The 22,546-nt window shown below is 42.9% G+C and overlaps 1 protein-coding gene and 1 non-coding gene across 5 annotated transcripts in view; one reads left to right on the forward strand and one right to left on the reverse strand.

The window, feature by feature from the left end:
- The window catches only part of TBC1D8 (TBC1 domain family member 8), a 166,374-nt gene that overhangs the window by 137,016 nt on the left and 6,812 nt on the right, over positions 1 to 22,546 (reverse strand). The gene's annotated exons all lie outside the window — the stretch shown is intronic.
- TRNAA-GGC (transfer RNA alanine (anticodon GGC)) lies at positions 1,119 to 1,194 on the forward strand. The gene has a single exon. It is a non-coding gene; the product is annotated as a tRNA-Ala (tRNA).

A 22,546-nucleotide genomic window follows, 5' to 3' on the forward strand; every position in this document is an offset into this window, starting at 1 on the left:
ACACAGACCACTGCACATCCCGCCCCCACACTGTGAACACTGCTGCTGCTGTCTTCAGCTCACCGACATCATGTGCCAGGGACTGCAACAAGCTCTTCCCACACAATGCCTGCTTAAGCCTCACCTCTCTAGAGGTAGGCATGTTTTGTCCCCAAGGCTCAAAGGTGGTATAGCTGGTACAGGTGGAGAAGGAACTGGGACTCACATCCAGGGAAGTCATTTCCAAACCAAACATTATGGTTAAACTGGTAGCATGTGCATCTAAACAGACCAACTCATGTTCCCAGAGGGAGACCCAAGCAGTGACACAGGGCCCTCACAGGAACAGGCCACTCGCTAAATGAGGAATTCTTGACAGGAATCCTTGCAGGAGTGGGATGGGTCCACAGTCTGCCCTGGCACAGCCCTAGAGAGTCACTTCACCAGAGTGGGGAAGAAGAAAACAGTCACAAAGATTCCTCAACCATGAGAAGAATGCTCCCAGGTCCTTAGGGGGAAAAGAGCCTGAGAGGAGTCCACACTTGGCAACTAGCACCCACAGGTCCACTGCACTGCTGGGCCAGAAGAAGCCAGGCTAAATTTCTACAACTGAGCCATAAGCTAGGCAATTACTCAACCAAGGAAACTGGCCAATCTCATACTGGCTCCCAAGGAGTGAATTCCATATCCAACAAGAAGAGAGAGAAAACACAGGGGCAATTAGAACTACTGTGCTAATGAGGTATAGTGTTGCTTACAGGACTACACATTAAACCGGGTCTCCTGCAGCAAGGTAAGTCCTCAGTGTCACCCAGGACTGTCACCCCCAAGTAGATGATGAAAAGAGATATGTCATATGCATTATATAAAGCTACAATCAACATCACTAACATCCTAAAGACCAGGAGAAAGCCACCCCCAACAGACAGGTACTACACTCAGGACCATCCCTCAGGGGCACAGATCTAAATTCATCAATACATATTTTTTTAGCGCTGACCCTTAGGGAGACTCTAAACAGACCTTATAACCATCCCATTACAGACTGCTGATGATGCCGTGGAAGATGTTATTTACTTGCTAACTGTATGACCATGAACAAGTCACTGTTTTATAGGTTGGCAAAATCTAATACTAAGGCCCTGGATGGTTGGCTCAGTGGTAGAGCGTCGGCCTGGCGTGCGGAAGTCCCGGGTTCGATTCCCGGCCAGGGCACACAGGAGAAGCGCCCATCTGCTTCTCCACCCCTCCCCCCTCCTTCCTCTCTGTCTTTCTCTTCCCCTCCCGCAGCCGAGGCTCCATTGGAGCAAAAGATGGCCCTGGCGCTGGGGATGGCTCCTTGGCCTCTGCCCCAGGTGCTAGAGTGGCTCTGGTCGCGACAGAGCGACGCCCCAGATGGGCAGAGCATCACCCCTTGGTGGGCGTGCCGGGTGGATCCCGGTTGGGCCCATGCGGGAGTCTGTCTGACTGCCTCCCTGTTTCCAGCTTCGGAAAAATAAAATAAAAAAACAATCTAATACTAAGTGTCAAGAAGAGTTAAGACACAGGAGTGATACAAATCATCTCACCAGGATCAAGCTCCTCATCCACAACATGAGGGTCCTTCCCATTCACTGAGCTGAGGATCACGGATGAGCACATGCTTCAAAATGCCAATGCTAACTCCAGGCCACGGTGACTGCACCCCCAGACAGCCTTGGTGAGACAGCATGTCAGGGGTACCCACAGAAGGTAGGTGTCAATGCAGGACTCAGGAGAGAGGCTGAGCAAATCCAGGCACAAGCACATAAAATGTTTGTGACTCATTTTCCAGGGCTATTATTCCTTAAGTGAAAAACAAGATGCGGCCTGACCTGTGGTGACACAGTGAATAAAGCATCAACCTGGAACACTGAGGTTGCTGGTTCGAAACCCTGGGCTTACCTGGTCAAGGCACATATGGGAGTTGATGCTTCCTGCTCCTCCTTCTCTCTGTCTTTTTCTTTCTTTCTTTCTCTCTCTCTCTCTCCCCTTTCCCCCCCTCCTCTCTGAAAGTTAAATTAATAAAGTCCTTAAAAAAATTATATTTAAAAACAACAAGATGCAAAGCTGCATATATAGTATGAGTCTGACTACATAAACCGAAGTCACAGAGAAAACTAGAAGATCAATACAAAAAGGGTAACTGTGGGATTACAAGCTTTCTCTTTTTCCCACATATTTCCTTTTTTCTACACTTAGCATTTATTTTTAAGATCATGGGAGAAAGCATCATGACAAAAAATGTTTCTAATGGGTTGTTTTCTAACTTAAAGAACTAAATTATGACTGGACAGTCTTTTCAATATTGCCATATAAACCATTTTGTTAAATTTACTTTCCAAGGGTCCTGGCCAGTGGCTCAGTGGATAGAGCATCAGCCCGGCATATGGACATCCTGGGTTCAATTCCCGGTCAGGGCTCACAGGAGAAGTGACCATGTGCTTCTCCCCTCTCCCTCTCACCTTTCTTTCCCTCTTCCCCTCCTGCAGCCAGTGGCTTGATTGGTTCAGTGTGGCCCCCAGTGCTGAGGATAGCTCAGTTGGTCAGACTGCGTCAGCCTCAGGTGCTAAAAATACTCGAGCATTGGTCCCTGATGGGGGAGGGAGGTAGGTGGATCCAGGTCAGAAAGAATGCAGAAGTCTGTCTCAGTATTTCCTCTCTGCTCACCTAAAAACAAAAAATTTACCTTCCAAGGATAGCCAGCTCTCTTGTAATAGTAAATTATTGGGTTGGGGAATAAGTTCGTAGCGTTTTTATATTTTCTTTTATTTTACAACGATTTGTTTGCTGTTTGGCAAAGGGTAAGTATTCATTCGATAAAACTCTTTCTGCTCTACAAAACTATGTTAATTGTATTTTTGAGTTATTTAATTTTTTATTAGTTTTGAGGCTTAGAAATGGAATACCCATGAGGCAAAAATCAACATTTTCGACACCTGCTCTTCTTTGCTTTTCATCGAGGTCAAAAAGCTGCCGAAGCAGCCCGGGACATTTGCAACATGTATGGAGAAGGTGTCATAGGCAAGTCTACAGCACGGAAATGGTTTGCAAAGTTCAAAAATGGCGACTTTGACATCGATGACACGTGCCGCAGCGGAAGGCCTTCTGAATTCAATGAAGAACTGGGAAATGCTCGAAAAGAATGCCACGGTCAACAAGGAGCTCTACATTGCCCAGCTACACCGCGTGAATGAGGCTATTCGACTGAAAAGACCTGATCGACATGGTCAAACCATACTCCTTCACGACAACGCCAGGCCCCATGTTGCACAAGTCGTCAAAGCCGCACTCCAAGAGCTCGAATGGGAGGTCCTTCAGCATCTGCTGCCGTATTCTCCGGACCTTGCACCGACCGATTACCATCTTTTCTGCTCCCTATCAAACCATATGAAGGGCGTTACCTTCGATAACAAAGAGGTCCTTAAAAACTGGCTCAACAACTTCTTTGACACCAGACCAGGCGATTTTTAGCAGAACGGCATCAACAAATTGGTCGAGAGGTGGGAAGAGGTTGTAAACAGCAACGGTGAATATATAATTGATTAACTTATTGATATAATTATTGTTTTTTGTTTAAATAAAAGTCTTCGGTAAAAACGCTACGAACTTATTCCCCAACCCAATACATAATATTGTACATGGAACCAAGATGAACTTCCATACCAGTCAAGATTCTAATGGTTAAGGGCTTTAAGATAAACTTTTAAAACAAACAGTAGCCCCAAATTTTGAAGAGAGGTCACCTGTGCAGCTCACCCCCAGCATGCCGCAGGCCTTCACAGTAGGGCCAAGTTTTAGAAAATGGGTAAAATATGCTTCACCACAACCAGGAATATATACTTATATGGTGGTGTTTGTCATACAAAATGTCAGGCCAAGCAGGTCAGGCAGCAGAGTGACTTTGATGTGTACACCACTGCAAATGAAAGATGAGAGGCATAGCAGAATGTTAAGGCAGCACCTGTGTTCACCAGAAGATACAATGTCACACCACGTGAATATATAAAACAGTGGGGAAGCAGAGACTGACAACCAAGGGAAGCAAATAGTATGAGAGCCATGAGGTCTGTGACACAGGAGTGATGGGGTTGTAACTGTGGCTAATGTGCTGAGCCACACAGACAGGATTCAGTGGGTTCACAGCTACAAAGATTTGGGGAAGCCAACACTCTACATGCAATCTCTCTAGCATGCTCTAAAAGCCAGTGAGCCTGCCTGACCTGTGGTGGCGCAGTGGGAAAAGCATCAACCTGGAACACTGAGGTCGCCAGTTCGAAACCCTGAGCTTCCTGGTCAAGGCACATATCAGAAGCAGCTAATACTGCTTACCGCTCTTCTCCCACCTTTCTCTCTCTCTCTCTCTCTCTCTCTCTCTTCTCTCTAAAGTCAATAAATAAAATCTTAAAAAAAAAAAAGCTAGTGAGCCTGCCACAGGTTCCCTAACCATCTGTAAAAGCCTTGTGCTTCTGAGCCTTACTCATGCTCCGATTCTAACCACTACTCCTGAGAGAACATGTCACCCTTCCTCTGTGGTATTCAATTGTCTCTGCTGTAGGTCCGCTTCATAAGAGAACAGGAATCAATCATATAATGGACAGCTGGTTGTTTAGATTTGGCAAGGCGTTCACAGAGTAAGAAGTGGCCTTCATATGCCCTCCACTGGCCAGAGGACACCTTCTCCACAGCCACTGGCTGCTCTCCACCTAGCACCTCACAACATTGTCAGAGGCCACCAAAACAGGAGTGAGGAGGTAGAGAATGCACTCTAATCTCTAACTGAAGAATAACTCAAACATTTTTCCTTCCTTTATACAGATTTAAGGTAGTATTTTCATCATTACATAGAGACTTTAACTCTTCAAGTAATATGAACATTCATGTACGTCCTCGTGCCTCCTGACCATCCAGAGTATGATCTTACATGGACGTCTTTAAACTTTGAGCTGGAGCAGTAAAGGAGTGCATGCATGCCTCCCTTTCAAAAGCACTGTAGCATGTGTTGCCATCTATCCTGGAAGCTGGTGAGCCCAATTATCACTGTAAAGTATCTCTGAAGAGTGCTACCACCTGTTTCATACTAGTAGGAACTACGTTCAGCCTTGAGTACGTACATACATACCATATGTAGCTACCGTAGTTTTGTTGACAGAACTTATCAACATTCACAGCTGATTTTTGTTATTTTATAAGTTATTATTGTTCTAAATACCACAATATTCAGGATTGTACATGGTACAATTGTTGTTTTCATAATTTTTTGCCTTTTCCTCAACATCTACATCATTCATTCATCTAAAATTTTCAGCTCTTCCCCAGGAAAGATGTTGAGACATCATCAGGCTGGAAGACTAGTTCCAGAAAATATTCAGAATAGCTTGACAAATGTAGAGTCTGATGATGAATATTCATCTTGCAGTGATAGTGATTTCAATGATGAAATAATCGATTCTTTGATGAAAGTTCTTATGATCCTGGGCCAGCAACACAAGCAAAAAGGCCTCATTTGACACCAGATAAACCACCTGTGTTGAGGAAGTGGATGTCTGTACGAGAGTTTCTTCCAACAATTTCTCCTATTTCTGATGATTTAATTCATTTATTTTCTATAGTTTTTCTCAGAAACTGGAAGACACTAATGACAATAATAGGCTGGAAATTTCAATTTTAAAACAGATTGTTGACAAAAGTTTTCTAAGCAAAATTGCGATTGAAATGAATAATTACCACGAATTTATTCTTGAAAATACAGACATAAAAGAAAAATCAAAGTTACACAAGTGGAAAGGAATTACTGTAGAAGACTTGTATGTTTTTCTAGCTCTTGTTATATTGATGGGGCACATAAAAAAGAACAGATTGAAGGACTACTGGTCAAAAAAGTCTTTGATTGAAATGCCAATCTTTGGAAAAATTACATGTTGTTGGATAGTTTTCAACTGACGCTACAACTGTTGCACTTTTGTGATAACAATATTCAACCCCAAGGTGATCGACTATATAAAATTAGGGCTGTTGTAGACCACTTCAGAAGAAAATATCAGTCCATTCTTTATCCATTTAGAAATTTGTGCATTGATGAAAGCATAGTGGCTTGGAAAGGGCGCCTTCAATGGAAACAGTTTATTCTATCTAAATGGCATAGATTTGGGATAAAGATGTTCCTCCTTTGTCCTTGACTACATAGTTATACAGGAAAGGAAACTGAGATTGTATATGATGAAAAAGTTGGAATCTCAGGTTCTGTGGTGAAGACATTACTTACTCCTTACTCATGAAAAAAACATAATGTCTCCCTTGACAATTGGTATACAAGTCCTAATTTGTTTGAGTATTTACATGAAAATGGAACTGGTGCTTGTGGTACAGTTAGAAAAAACCAAAACGGAATGCCCAAGTTTACTAAAAATATTAAAAAGGGCAAATTTGTCTTAAGACATACTACAATCACATTAGCTCAAAGATGACGTGACGAAAGAGATGTCAACGTGCTAACTACAATTCATGAGGACTTGATGATTGAAACTGGCAAAAGTGATTGCACTACTGGGCAAAGCATTACCAAGCCACTAAGTGTGGTTAGGTATAATGAGAACATGGGTTTGATTGACAAGGCTAATATGCAAATAAGTTTTACAGGAAATGTAAGAAAAACCGTGAAATGGTATATAAAACATTTTTTCATGAAACTGAGATTGCTGTTTTGAACTCATACATTGAGTATGAGATGAAGACTGGAAGAAGACCACAGTATACGACTTCAGACTGAAGCTCACTGACCAGCTTTTGGAGGAGTTTGTGAAAGAGAGGAAATCACCCAGAGGAGGCTGACCATCGTCAGTAGGAGACAGCCTTCATCTTTCAGGGCATCACTTCTGTTGGGCAGATAAAATATATTATGCTCACTTTGTTAAAGATGGCGCTGCCCACTTGGAGGCCATCGCCCAGATGATATTAATGTGTGTCTCTGAGGGCTGTGGGCAGGCAGGATTCTTGTAGCCCGGGGCTTGGTTTTAGGACTAAGCCTTTCCCATCCTTTTTGATGTGGGGTGGTACAATCCAATATGCCTCAGATAAGTGACTTTGTATCAGAGACTTTCTTATTTTGTATATTGGATTAAAGGTTTTGATTTCTACACTATAAAATGAGGGCAGAACAGGAGCTTGCTCTCTTGGTTCCTGAGATTAGCATTAGAGGAGAGAGCAGAGAAAGGCCACATGGAGGAGGCCAGGAGAAGCAGCCAAGATGGCGGAGTGTTGCATGAGAAGCCAGTTTGTGCAGAGTTTGTGCAGAGAGAAGGAAGGAGATGGGGAACAGAGGTGAATAAGTCTGGTGAGCTAGAAACCTTTGATTCTGGGAAACTCGGATAAGTCAGTAGCTTTGTGAGCACTGAATGTGAGTGGGTTTTGGAGCCCAGTGTGTGTTTTTACTTGCCCGCCGGTGCAAGCTAGGATTAAAGATAATGGCCCATCAGTTTTTGGCTCCGTTGTTTCTTTACCGACTGTCCGAATCCAATGCGAACCTGCATAGGTCGGGCTGCTTTGATAGTGGCAGCCCTGGCTACTGGCTTTACATTTGGCGTAGTCGGTGGCAGGATTCGATACAGATCGGTATGGAGTCACCACCACCTTTGAGCGGTGGAGTAGAGGACTGGCTGCTGTTATGGTTCCCCATGGCTGTCCTTTTGGGGACTGTAGGCTGGCTGACTTTTACAGCCATGTGTGAGGAAACCGAAAGCTCTGTGGAAGAGGCTGCCCGGGACCTGCAAACCGAACAGTGGAAGGAGCTGGAGCAAATGTGGGAGAAAGAGATGCCGACCCTGGAGCTGAAGCAAGCACTGGAGGAGGCCGACCAGGTTCGTGAGATTCACTTGGAAATACAGCAACTGCTGGAGGAGGAATCACAGGTTCGTGAGTTGCAGCTTGCCCTGGATGTTGTGGAGAGCCAGCAGCAGCAGGAGGCCGGGGCTGAGGCTAAAGCTGAGGCCAGGTCTGGAGCTGCAAGGTCTGCGGAGCAGAAGGCTGCGGCAGCCCGGGGCTCGAGACCGGCAACGGGAGCTGGTGTTTTCAGTTCCTCTTTGGAGGATGAGGAGAATTGGGCTGGAGTTGCAATCCGCAGTCTCCATAAGATGAGAGCCCAGCTGGAAGGAGCACCTACTACGGCCCTGGTAGGTCTGCGATTTTGGGACATAGGGTTGGATATGTTCTCCAGAGCAGAGATGGAAATGCTGACTGCCATTGCCACGTGCTCCTCTTTGGGACAGTGTAAGACCTGCCAGGACGGCAGAGATGAGGGGGGGTGGCTGAGGTCTCATGTGCATGGACTGATTTCCTGGACTACTACCGGAGTTGGTATTGGCTCCTTTGTTGAATGGATTTATGGATTTTGGACAATGTGAAATACCCTGATGGGGGTGGGGAGTGGCTTTGCTGGAGGCCCTTCCCCTGCCCCGGGAAGCTTTTCCCATGGCTAGAAAGAAGGCCAAGGACATTTTGCGCTTTGGGCTAAGTGCTCAGAGACTGGTGAAGTGTACCTTTGTGATTGTTGAAACTGTATGATTTGTGCTGTTGTAATTTGTGTAATGTGCCTAATTTCCTTGCACAGGGATGCCGGTGGTATAGATTGTGGGTAGTAAAGTGAGCATAGGGGTGGATTGTTGGGCAGATAAAATATATTATGCTCACTTTGTTAAAGATGGCACTGCCCACTTGGAGGCCATCGCCCAGATGATATTAATGTGTATCTCTGAGGGCTGTGGGCAGGCAGGATTCTTGTAGCCCGGGGCTTGGTTTTAGGACTAAGCCTTTCCCACCCTTTTTTATGTGGGGTGGTACAATCCAATTATGCCTCAGATAAGTGACTTTGTATCAGAGACTTTCTTATTTTGTATATTGGATTAAAGGTTTTGATTTCTACACTATAAAATGGGGGCAGAACGGAAGCTTGCTCTCTTGGTTCCTGAGATTAGCATTAGAGGAGAGAGCAGAGAAAGGCCACATGGAGAAGGCCAGGAGAAGCAGCCAAGATGGCAGAGTGTTGCGTGAGAAGCCAGTTTGTGCAGAGTTTGTGCAGAGAGAAGGACGGAGATGGGGAACAGAGGTGAATAAATCTGGTGAGCTAGAAACCTTTGATTCTGGGAAACTCGGATAAGTCAGTAGCTTTGTGAGCACTGAATGTGAGTGGGTTTTGGAGCCCAGTGTGTGTTTTTACTTGCCCGCCAGGTGCAAGCTAGAATTAAAGATGATGGCCTACCAGTTTTTGGTACCATTGTTTCTTTACCGACTGTCCGAATCCAATGCGAACCTGCATGGGCCAGGCGGCTGTGATGATGGCCGTGGCTACTGGCTTTACACATGACACACAAGCACTTTAAATCATGAACAATTTGAGGGACGAGCAGTCACTCGCAAGATTTTTTGCTTTAAGTCACGAGCAGATATTTCAATCACGAGTGTTGGGCAAATAAGTTTGTGAAATTTGTATTTTTTGAGTTTGTTCACTTTTATTGTTAAAAATGGCCCTGGATAGCCACATGTGTGCTTGCCCTCAGAGCAGGGCAGTTGATTGCAAATTGTGGATTACTTTCCTGCTTGTGTAGGGCCATTGTTATGCTAATGTTGGCTGGAGGAGAGGTTTTTGGCACCAGAAGAGTTTTAAAAAGAAGAGAAGGAGAAAGAGAAGAAGCCATGATGGCAGAGTGAGAGCAGAGAGGATGCACAGTGCTGAAGGCGGAGCCAAGATAGCAGGGAAAGAGAGAGGAGACAAAATGGTTGGGTGCTGAAGGGGAAGCCAGTTTGTGGAGAGAGGAGAAGGGAGAAGGTGTGCAGATGGGGAACTAGAGGTGACTGAGACTGGTGGGGGCCTTTGATTCTAGGAAAAACCAGAGAAGATTCTCCTGGTTGTGGAACTGAAGAATGCGTCAGGGCTTTGAGAGCCCTGTGTGTATTTGCTTGTTGGCCCGTACGAGTTTTGAATAAAGGAATGGTCCACCATTTTTTGGCTCCACAGTTTCTTTACCATCTGCCCGAGTCTAACGGGAACCTGCATGTGTATGGCTACAACAGCTGCAACTACTGGCCATACATTTGGCGTAGTCAGCAGGATTCAGAGATCGGTATGGAGCCACCACCACCCTTGAGGGGTGGGGTAGAAGACTGGTTCCCCATGGCTGTCCTTTTGGGGACTGTGGCTGGCTGACTTTTACAGCCCTGTGAGAGAAAACCGAGAGCTCTGTGGAAGAGGCTGCCCAAAGCCTGCAAACCAAGGAGCGGAAGGAGTTGGAATGGCCGTGGGAGAAAGAGATGCAGATCCTGGAACTGGAGCAACCACTGGAGAAGGAGGCTGACTGGGTTCGCAAGTTGCACCTAGAAGTGGAGCATTCTCTGGAGAAGGAATTACAGGCTCGTGAGATACAGTTTGCCCTGGAAGTTGTGGAGAGCCAGTAGCCGCAGGAGCCGTGCCGTCAGAGTGGCTCTAAGTCAGCGGGAGCAGGTGTTTCCAGCTCCTCTTCTGAGGATGAGGAGACTGGGGCTGAAGTTGCCGTCCAAAGTCTCCAGAAGGTAAAAGCCCAGCAGCAAAGAGTACCTACTAAGCGCCTGGTAGGTTTGCTATGATTATGGGACATAGGGGTGGATGGCAACATGCTCTCTGGAGCAGAGGTGAAAATGTTGGCTGCCATTGCCACATGCTCCCCCTTGGGGTAGCATCTTAAAAGCTGCCAGGATGGCAGGGATGAGGGAGGCGGCCTGAAGCCCCATGTACATGGACTGACTACTAGACTACAACCAGAGGGGGCACCAGCTCCCTTGTTGGATGGACATGTGGCTTTTGACAGTATGAGAGACCCTGATAAAGGGGGAGAACAGGTCTGGTTGAAATTATATGACTTATGCTGTTGCTGTAATTTGTTTATGTGATATGCCTAATTCCTTGCATAGGAATGCCGGTGGTATGAATTGCAAAGTGAGCAAAAGGGGTGATATGTTGGGCAAATGAGTTTGTAAAATTTGTGGGGGTTTTTTGTTTTTGTTTTTGTATTTTTCTGAAGTTGGAAACGGGGAGGCAGTCAGACAGACTCCTGCGTGCGCCTGACCAGGATCCACCCGGCATGCCCACCAGTTCTTTTTTGAAAAAAGAACTCACTCCTGGGGGTCAGCGAGCATGAAAAACACTCACTACTCAAAGGATTAAGTGCTATGAGCCTAAGAAACTTCATTTGAGATTTCATGGCTCTGAGAAATGCTTTCAAATTTCCTAAAAATTGCTAGTCTTTAAAATTGTTTACAGACTAACCATGAAAAAAACAACCATATTTCTATTCCCAAAATCCAAAAATACACTAAAAACCTATCCTTCAAATGTAAGGAAAAGCTTCGTGTTAATTTGATATACAGTTGACCCTTGAACAACATAGGTTTCAACTGCATGGGTCCACATATTTTTCAATAAATATCTACATAGAAAATTTTTTGGATATTTGCAACAATTTGAAAAATCCCACAAGCAAACCTTATGATTTTCTTAATAACTTTTTCTGTTCTATAGCTCACTTTATTGTAAGAATACAGTATATGATACATGTAACATACAAACTATGTGTTAATTGACTGTTGATGTGTTTAGTAAGACTTCCAGTCAATGGTAGGTGATTAGTAGTAAAGTTCTGGGGGAGTCAAAAGTCATGCAAGGGTTTTTAACTACCCAGGGGGTCAGCATCCCTAACTCCCATGTTGTTCAAGGGTAAACTGTACAATCAGTTGGCTAAAGTGAGTGAATAGACTTGACAAGGGCTTTAAGTAAATTGTCAGTGGATAGAAGATAAGTTAGGGTTATTCCCCAAGAGAAGAACACATCATCACTGTAGCCCCACCAAAGGCAAAACTAAAGTTAAGGACAACACCCAATACAACCTTTTTTTCCCAACCTTCCCAAAGACATAGTCCCTTTTCTGGTAGTCAGCCCAGGTCTACCAGCTTCCAAGAGTACACACAGATTATTACTTAAGAAGCTATGGGGAAGAATCCTATGACCAGAGTGTCATGAATGGCCAAGTGAACAAGAAACCTCTTCAAAGCATTGATACATGGCAGGGCTTCCACCCATAGCAGGACAGGACAAGTATCCCCCAAACAGGCTTGTCAGCAGAGACTCACAGCCCTCACTTTCTCAAATGCCTTAAAACTAACCTCTTCAATATGCAAACTATTTCACAGATAAACAATACTTATCACTAGAATGAAATCTTACCTTTTATGGTGTTATGCTAAGTGAAATGACTCAGATGAGAAAAACCAATACTGCATGCTTTCACTTATAAGCAGAATCTAAAAACAAAATGAACAAACAAAACAGAAATAAACTCAGAGGTACAGAGAGCAAACTAAGAGTTGCCAGGTGGGAAGGTGGTTACGGAAAGGATGAAAAGGTGAAGGAATAAGAAGTACAAACTGGCAGCGACAAAACAGTCACAGGAATGTGAAGTACAGCACAGGGAATAGGGTCAATAATGTTATAATCACTATGTATGATGCCACATGAGTACAAGACTTATTAGGGGGAACACCTTGAAAGTTATATAAATGCCTAACCACTATGCCGCACATACAAAATTAATATAATGTTGAATGCCAATTGTCGTTTAAATTTTTTTAAATTAAAAATAAGTACAGATCACCAAAGAATAGGTTCATGACATCTGTGTGCAAATCAGTTTTCTCTGAGCAAATGGTATGTTTATGCCTGTTTAAAAAACAAGCAGCCTCCCATGACAGATGCATTCATCATTCCAACTATCAAGCAGCCTTCTGGCCACTCCTCTGTCCAACATCTGTCCCAGCCAGCAAGCTAAATCAGCAACACAGTACCTCCGGAGACCCTGGGGCCCCCAGGGCCAGAGTTCAGATTCTGCATAGTCCTACCACTCCTTCTTAGAGTAGACAAGATGAGCCATTAAAGAAAGCAAAAAACATCCCATTTTCCAGGTTTGTTCATCCAGACCTGAATTCCATCATGTTTACAGATATACTAAATACCTGCAAAATCAGGAACTTGAGGAAATATACATAGTCATACAAAAGAAAAGCCTCCTTCCAGAAGTTTTATTTCCACAAAGTACCAGAGTCTATTAGAATCTCATTTATTTTAAAAATCCTTGTTTCTAACCTAAACAAAGTCCTGATCCTATGCAAAAAGCAACCAAAACCACAAGCTCTCAAGATTAGCAATAAGTCGTGTTAGGCAGTGTGTCCAGCCTAATAATAGTGTGAAACACCTTGCAGAGATGGGAAGTATAGTACTTCTATGGTGCAGCAGTAGCATATAGAGCCCACAGGTTTGGGAGCATCCAAACACATTGTTTAAACTGTCACCTTTCCCTAAGTCTAGAGTCAGGCAGGGTAACCAACACACAATGCTTTATTTTTTTTTTCCAAGTAAGAGGAGGGGAGATAGAGAGACAGACTCCCGATCTATTTTTAGTACCTGAGGCAGAGGCTCCACAAAACTATCCTCAATACCCAGGGCCAGTGTACTCGAACAAATTGAGCCATGATTGGGAGAAGAAGGAGATGGTGGGGAGAAGCAGATGGGAGCTTCTCCTGTGTATCCTGACCAGGAATCAAACCCGGGACATCCACATACTGGGCTGACGCTCCACCACTGAGCCAACCAGCCAGGGCATGCAATGTTTTAAATTCAGAGACATCCCTCAATCTCATTTGTTAATTCACTGCTTGTCTCATGAGCCCTGACCTAGGCAAGCCCAGGGTTTCAAACCAGCAACCTCAGCATTCTAGGTCAACACTTTATACACTGCGCCACCACAGGTCTCCCAATCTCATTTGAATTCATAGCTCTTCCTTCATCCATCAAACATTTTAATTACTGACATTAATTACATATATTAATTAATTATAAGTAACACACCTGAACTCCACCTTCTTCCCCTTAACACCCTATTGTGTTATAATGCCTTGAGGGTAAGACTTCTCAATCACAAGCATCTCTGCTGTGCAAATATGGACTTTCCATAAATACCATTGAGCGCTGCTGACTGACAAACTTTATAGAAACAAAAGACAAAGTACCAGAGCTCTGCTACCAACAGCTTGACAAGACAGATGACCACACAGCTTGCAAAATGAGGGTACCAAGTAGCCTTAAGCAAATATTTATGCGCAGATTAAATAAGGTAAAGTGGATAAAAGCACAATAAAAAGTACAATACAATATGCAAAATTACTGTATTATCGTATCACTGCAGAGCTAATAAGCAATAAATATTGTGCAGGTTTGTTTGTTTAATAGGAAGATTAGAAAAAAAAGGCATTACAAGCTGGCAATCCTTCCCTGGAAAAAATGATGACAGATAATTATAAGTAATAAAGACAGAGAAGGTCAATTGTAAGCCAAGGCCAAGTCTTGAAGTGAGCAGACAGTTTCCCTACACAGTTCATTAAAGACAGCTTTTCTCTATTTCTGAGCAATCAAAATTTATGTGCCCAGCCCCAACCATCTTCTCCTCCTCCCCTTCCCTTTCTCTCCTCTCTCAGGTCTTCCCTTTCCCTTGCTAGGTGTGGCCAGCTCCAGGGACACAGGGGCTTAAGGGTTTATTCCTCACAGGTATTTGCTGGAGCCAGAGATTTGATACCAAGATGGCAACAGGAAATCCTGAATCCAAAGTGGCCCTGAAGAAGTAGATCCTGAAATGCTAACCATTCTCAGCTCATGTAACACACCACTGATGAGATGCATCCACCACCTATATAAAATAAATTTGAACTTATAGAAAAGAAAGACTCTATAGTCAGAAGATAACTAAGCAGGGGTTAGTGTGGGCAAAATGGGTGAAGGGGGTCAAAAAGTAAAATTTCCAGTTATAAAATAAAAAAGTCCTAGGGATTTAATGCACAGCACGGTGCCTATAGTTAATAATACTTTAGAATATATATGCAAGTCACTAAGAAAGTAAATCTTAAAAGTTTTCATCACAAGAAAAAAATTTGTGATTATGTACACTAGACTTAATGTGATCATTTTGCAATATACATAAATACCAAATCATTATGTTGTATACCCTAAACTAACATCCTGCTGTATGTTTATTATATCTCAATTTTTAAAAAAAGACTAGGGACAAATAGAGTCTTTTAGAATCTGACCTTTGAGGTCACAAAGAACCATAGAAATGAGAGGATTCAGTCTCTTCATTTGACAGGTAAGAAATCTGAGACTGGAGAACGCTGATGACTCAGGCATTACAAAGCACCGGGAGTGAACTGCATTATGTGAGACTAGAGCCCACATACAGCTTCCAATGATTTTATGATAACCAATAAAGAAAGACAGGCTAATATCAACTAAGCACAGAGGCTGCCAAGCACTGTTCCTGGTACTTCAGATCCATTCTTTTCCCCCAATCATAACAATCTGTATTAATTACGTAGTATTAGTTGCATTTAAATAAAAGGAAAGTAAGGCCAAGTTCATACAAGTAATAAGAACAAGATTTCTTTCCTTTTCTAACTCCTATTAAATCTATTATTTTCCCCGCCAACACTTAAATTACATACATATGAAATTGAGAACATGTTAGAAAAATCCACCAAAGCCAAATTAACTTTAAGCATTCCACTCCATATCCTAGATATGAAAAACAAAACCACATGAAATCCATAAGACACAGCAGTAAATCTAAAAATGCTCCCAATCAATTCTAATTCTTCTTCTTTTTTTTTTAATGAGTTACAGTGCCCCCTAAATAAGCTTCAGTTCTCAACTGTCCACTCATCCTTAATGGAAAGAAGAGTGAGTGTCAAGAGCCAGGCGAGGTTGTTCAGGAAGCTGAGGACCCATGGCTGTGGGCTACAACCCAGCAAACTAGTACAGTCCTAGCTAGTCAAGTCCACAGAGTCCAGGAGAAATGAGAATCAGATGCAAAACTCAACAGTCTCCTCCAAAAATTAAATACAGAATTGTCATATGATCCCGCTATCCCACTTCTGAGTACATGTCCAAAAGAACTGAAAGCAGAGATTTGAACAATTATTTGCACATCTATGATCACAGTAACCCAAAAGATAGAAACAACTCATTAAAGCACCCATAGATGGATGAGTGGGTATGCAAAATGTAGTCTACACATACCAAGAAATGTTATTTCAACCTTCAAAAAAAAAAAAGGAAATTCTGACCCACACTACAACATGGATGAACCTTGAGACTACTGGGCTAAATGAAATGAACCAGTCACAAAACGACAGATACCATATGAGTCCACTTACATAAGAGACCTAGAGCAGTCAAGATCATAGGGACAGAAACTAGGATGGTGGTTGCCAGGGCTTAGGGAGAACGTGGAGTTAGTGCTCAAGAGGAGCAGGGTTTCAGTTTGGGAAGATGAACAAAGCTCTGGAACCACAGGGTGATGGTGACTATATGACACTGGGAACAAACATATCACTTAACAGCATACTTAAAAATGCTTAAGTTGGTAAGTTTTATATTATGTATATTGTACCACAATTTTTAAAAAAAATAAAACAATGGTCTCAACAGATACCAGCCCAGCACAAGAGGATGGGGAGCAAGTCTGGAGGAGCTAAGGTGGGCTGGGGAGTGAGGCAGCCATGGGAACTCATTTTTCAGGAGTCACTTTGTCCTTCTAGAAAGGGTTAAACCCAGTAAAGTGAAAACAGAGTGAGAGCCTCTCTGCCTCAGATCAGTCCAGCTCCTCATCTGTAAATAAAGGCCTAGGGGCTGGTGGTCTCCAAAATCCCAGCCCCATCCTGCACCCTGACATGACCCTCAGAGATGTGACAACCAGCAGTCCCAGCAGTAAGACAGGGATCATCCTCGTGATTAGAAGACTTGAACCCACAGCTGCTGAGTTATTTTTAACTAGGAAAGTTAATCCACTTCATTCCAGTCACCTACAGAAGGCGGCTGAAGTGTTTCACAAATGGGAAAGCACAGGGCAGGCTATGCCAACACTTCACTGAGTGTGGTACTGCTGACATCCAGATGGTGTCCTTACCCGAAGCCCAAGGCAGAGCCTCGAAAAGCCCCAAACCAAGCTGTACTCACGGGTACTCTGATGAGAAAAAGGAGGCAGAAAGACTCCAACAGGGCAGACGTTGCTTACTTCAGCTCTTTTGGGCCCACAACAGAGCTTGCAGGCAATGTACCTAAAGCAGGCAAGAACTTAAAAAGTGTGGCTCAAAAGCCCTAAGTTCCTTGACTAAGTATCTCCATTTTTAAGAGCTAGGAATACAAAAGCCAACTTCTTATATTGTGGTTAAAAACAACACAAAATGTTTGATTAAGTAAATTTAATTGTTTTTATTAAGGTTAAAGTGATACCCAGGCTAATGTGTTTAAGGAGATCTGCAGTACACACATGAGAATTCCAGTCCTAGATTAATTACTAACATAGGTAATGAGTAAAGTTGCTATAGATTACTAGAGTAAACAATTACAAGAGGTCCTGTAGATAAAATACCAGTGTAATTAAATTACAAAGTAGGAAATGACTAGTTGCTCTATATTAATTACCAAAGTAAAATAATTACTAGAGTGGAAGTGCCCTAGATTAATTCTAGAGTAAGTTCCATGAGGGCAGGTCTTTGTTTTGGTCACTGCCTAGAAAACAGCGAGGCGCAAGAAGGCACATGGGAAATACCTGTTGAATAAACTTGTTTTCCAAAATCTTCATTCTCCTAAAACTCAATGCTTAGTGACTACAATCAAGGCATAACCTAACGCGTAATATGTATCCATGGTATTAAAAAGTGCTATGTCAAAGTTGCTTAGAGCTTGCGGGAGGTGGGGAAAACATATATATATATCAATATATATACATTGCCTATCCTGAAGATGGCAACTGGGACCCCCGGAAACCTCAACTCTCTAAAAACCAGGTTACAATTCAATTAAAAGAAGGGCAGAGGACCTAAGTGGACATTTCTCTAAAGAGGACACACAGATATTCAACAGACATATAAAAAGATGTTCAATGTCACTAATCAACAGAGAAATAAAATCAAACCACAACAAGATATCACCTCACATCTATCAGAATAAATCAACAAACAACAAATGATGGTGAGGATGTGAAGAAAAGAGAACCTTTGTACACTGTCTGTGGAAATGCAGATTGATGCAACCACTACAGAAAGCAGTATTAAGGTTCTTCAAAAATTAAAAATGAAACTGCCTCATGACCCAGTAATTCCACTTTTGGGTATTTTTCCAGAGAAATCCAAAACACTAATTCAGAAAGATATATGCACCCCAGTGTTCACTGCAGTGTTATTTGTACTAGCCAGGATATCAAAGTAACCTAAGTGCCCATCAGTAGATGAGCAGATAAAGATCTTCCAATACAATGGAATATTACTTGCCATAAAAAAAGAAGGAAGGAAGGAAGGAAGGAAGGAAGGAAGGAAGGAAGGAAGGAAGGAAGGGAGGGAGGGAGGGAGGGAGGGAGGGAGGGAGGGGAAAGAAAGAGAGAGAAAGAAAGAAAGAAAGAGAAAGAGAGAAAGAAAGAAAGAGAAAGAGAGAGAGAAAGAAAGAAAGAAAGAAAGAAAGAAAGAAAGAAAGAAAGAAAGAAAGAAAGAAAGAAAGAAAGAGAAAGAAAGAAAGATCTTACCATTTGCAACAATATGGGTGGACCTACAGGATATTACACTAAATAAAATAAGTCAGATGAAAAAGACATATACCATATGACTTTACCTATATATGAAATCCAAAAAACAAAAGTAATGAACTAACATAACAGAAACAGAATCATAGATACAGAGAACAAACTGTTGGTTGTCAGAGGGAAGGAGGGTTGCGGGGCTGGGTGAAAAAGTGAAGGGATTGAGAAGTACAAACTGGTAGTCACAAAATAGTCCCAGGGATGTCAAGTACAGCATAGAGAGTACAGTCATTAATAATGTAGTAACTATGCATGGGGTCACATGGGTACTACACTTATTAGGGTGATTAGTTCATATATTACAAAATTGTCTAACTATTATCCTTGAAACTTATATAAAATAATATTGAATGTCATTATAATTGAGAAAATTTAATTAATTAATTAAAATCAGGTTACAAAATGGTTGTTTCAACAAGAAAATCAATGGCCATGACTGGTTAGCTCAGTCAGTTAAGAGCATCCATCCCAAAATTACAAGGTTGTGGGTTCGGTGTCCAGTCAGGGCACACAGAGGGAGCAACCAATGAATGCACGACTGAGTGAAACAGCAAATGAATGCTTCCCTTCCCCCACCTTCCTTTCTCTCTCTGGCTCTCTAAAAATCAATCAACCAATTAATTAATTAATTAAGCCCTGGCCAGATAGCTCAGTTGGCTGGAGCGTCATCCCAAAGTGCAGAGGTTGCCAGTTTGATACCCCACTCAGGGCACATATAAGAGCAGTTCGATGTTCCTCTCTCTCCCTGCCTCTCTCTCCCTGCCTCTCTCTCAAAAAAAGAAAAGAGAGAGAGGGAGAGAGAATGCTACTACATTTCCTTAGGAAAACATCCCTACATCCCACTCTCTGGGGCACACATTTATTTTAAATACTATAAAACGGACTCAGTACTGTAATTCAGGATAGTCACAACCTTTATAATTTACTGAAATAAAATTTAATTTCATATTTTCCTTCTAGAAATAAATTTTATTTTTTGAATCCTGACAACATATTTGTAACAAAAAATGACATGCATTTATAAAGCAGAGAAATGAAGTCTGATTATTCAATTCGCAGCAGCAGTTAGTTGCCCCAGACAAGGCAGTATAGGGGTATCCAACACACAGGCACCTCTTGACCCCAAATGCCAACTGAGTCACATCATCCAATGCCTAGGCTGCCATGGTCTCTTCAAGGAACTGCCCTTGTAAGGTTTCCTTGGGTTCCACCTAAATTAGTTAGTCCTTTTGGTGGTCAGTCACAGATTTTTTCAGGCATTTTTTCCCCCCAGTATTGAATACTTAACATCATTTCCAAAAGCAGACTTTCTGGGAAAATTCTGCTGTGGTCCCCCTCACCTGGATTCAAATCCTATGCCCTGCCCATCTTAAGGCCCAGCAGCTCTTCCACAAGTCCACAGCATATACAGCCCACCACTCAACACTTTATTTGCTGACAAGCAAATTTATAGCAACACTACCAAACCCTACCTTGGCAGAGCTGCCCTTACATGCCGTTCTTACGTCCTCACCACCCAGCCAGTGTCCAGGCCACTCTCCACTCCATCACAAGTACCTGCACCAAACTGCTCTCGCTGAGCTTGCCAATGTCTCATGAACCTTTCCCGTTCTACAGTGAAGAGCTGATGCCTCTTCCCTCCATCCTTCTGAATATACTTTTCTCTTGGCTTCCAGGAAAATATTGTGTGATTTCCTCCTGTCCCTCAATTATTTCTCAGTCCCCCATGTAGTTTCCTCCTCTACAGGCCCTACTAGATGGCTCACAGGCACATCAAACTAACTTGTCCAAAACAGGCTCTCAGAGGCCACAGCACTTTTGCATATACTGCTCCCTCTGCTCAGAAGACTTTCTCCCACTTTTCAGCTAACTAACACTATGCCACACAGCTTGCAGGTCTCAGCCGAGATCACAGGTCCTCAAGAATGGCACCCTGACATTCCAAACTAAATGAGTTTCCCCATTATTCCCTCTCACAGTCCCCTGCACTTACCACAATTTACAATTTTGTATTTTCTGGTTCAATATCATCCATCACTACCACTAGCACCTCCACTGTTCTCAACTGTAAGATTCACAAGGACACAGGGCCTGATACTGTTGATTGATATGTTCTCTTGGCTTTTCAGCTTCTGTAAATGAAAATAATTAAATGGAATTTGCCAATATATAGAAAAAAATATTACTGTTTGAAGTACAAATACTTCCACAAAGCAAAAACTGTTATTTATTTATTTATTTATTTATTTTCTGAAGTTGGAAACGGGGAGGCAGTCAGACAGACTCCTGCATGCGCCCAACCGGGATCCACCTGGCATGCCCACCAGGGGGCAATGCTCTGCCCATCTGGAGCGTTGCTCTGTTGCATCCAGAGCCATTCTAGCGCCTGAGGCAGAGGCCACAGAGCCATCCCCAGCGCCCGGGGCCAACTTTGCTCCAATGGAACCTTGGCTGTGGGAGGAGAAGAGAGAGACAGAGAGGAAGGAGAGGGGGAGGGGTGGAGAAGCAGATGGGTGCTTCTCCTATATGTCCTGTCTGGGAATCGAACCCGGGACTCCTGCACGCCAAGCTGACGCTCTACCACTGAGCCAACCAGCCAGGGCCAAAACTGTTATTGTTATTACTATAGTTATTACTGTTATGCAGGTTGAGAAACTGAGACCCCTGAGGATTGGGTTACAGTCACAGCACATTTCTGAGGCCACAGGAGAGACAAAAGTCATAAACTTTTATCTCGAAACTGCTGCCTCACTAGACAACAAAAAAAATCCGGGATATCTTTTAATTTTAAATGAAAGAACCTGACTAAATTAGATACATTTCTGAAAATAGCTTTTAAGCTCTATGAAATTGACACTGCCCACACAAGCTAAAGATTTTGAAAGCTATAAATATAGTTCACTGGAAGGACAAATATCTGAAAGAGGGCTGATCCAGGGGTCAATAATGACACACTGTCTCAGTGCCTCTCCTGATCCCCTTCACCCACATACAGCTGGTAGCCAGAAGAAAAGGCCACACGCTCTCCCAAACTTTATATTCCATGTATTTTTTTTATCGAAGTTACACATGCATATAAAGAAGCATGTAATGATATAAGGCTCATGAGAAACCCAACAGTCCCTTCACTCCTCCCTACTCCTACTTCTCAGATCCCCAAAGGCAACCTCTTCCCATTCTTAACTGATTTTTTCTGGACTTCACACATCTCCAAAGAACACGTTTATATTACCACTTCTTGAATTTTTTAGTTTAGGCATTAGCTGTCAATTTCAAAGCTAAAGAATTTATCTCTCATTCATTCACCAAGACCACCACCCACCACCCACACCTCACATAAGCAATAATTCTAGTTAGATCACTAGTCAGTATTTTTTTTTCTTTCTTTCTTTTCTTTTTTTTTCTTTCTTGGAGAGAGAGAGACAGATAAAGACAGACAGACAGGAAGGGAGAGAGATAAGAAGCATCAGTTTTTCGTTGTTCATTGATTGCTATCTCATATGTGCTTTGACCGGGAGCTACAGCAGACCAAGTGACCCCTTGCTCAAGCCAGCGACCTTGGGCTTCAAGCCAGTCACCATGGGGTCATGTCTATGATCCCATGCTCAAGCCAGTGACCCCATGCTCAAGCTGGTAAGACCACGCTCAAGCTGGTGAAACTGCACTCAAGCCAGATGATCCCACAAAACTTGGTTCTTTGCATCTCAGTCGGATGCTCTATCTACTGCACCACCACCTGGTCAGGCACTACTCAGTATTGACATTATTATGATTATGTTAACTTTATTGAGAGTTGAACTTTATAGTAAAACTATGAAACCTTTCCTAATCAACACAACTTTTCCCTA

This window comes from Saccopteryx bilineata, chromosome 3, assembly GCF_036850765.1.
Source record: "Saccopteryx bilineata isolate mSacBil1 chromosome 3, mSacBil1_pri_phased_curated, whole genome shotgun sequence".
Taxonomy (NCBI): Eukaryota; Metazoa; Chordata; class Mammalia; order Chiroptera; family Emballonuridae; genus Saccopteryx; species Saccopteryx bilineata.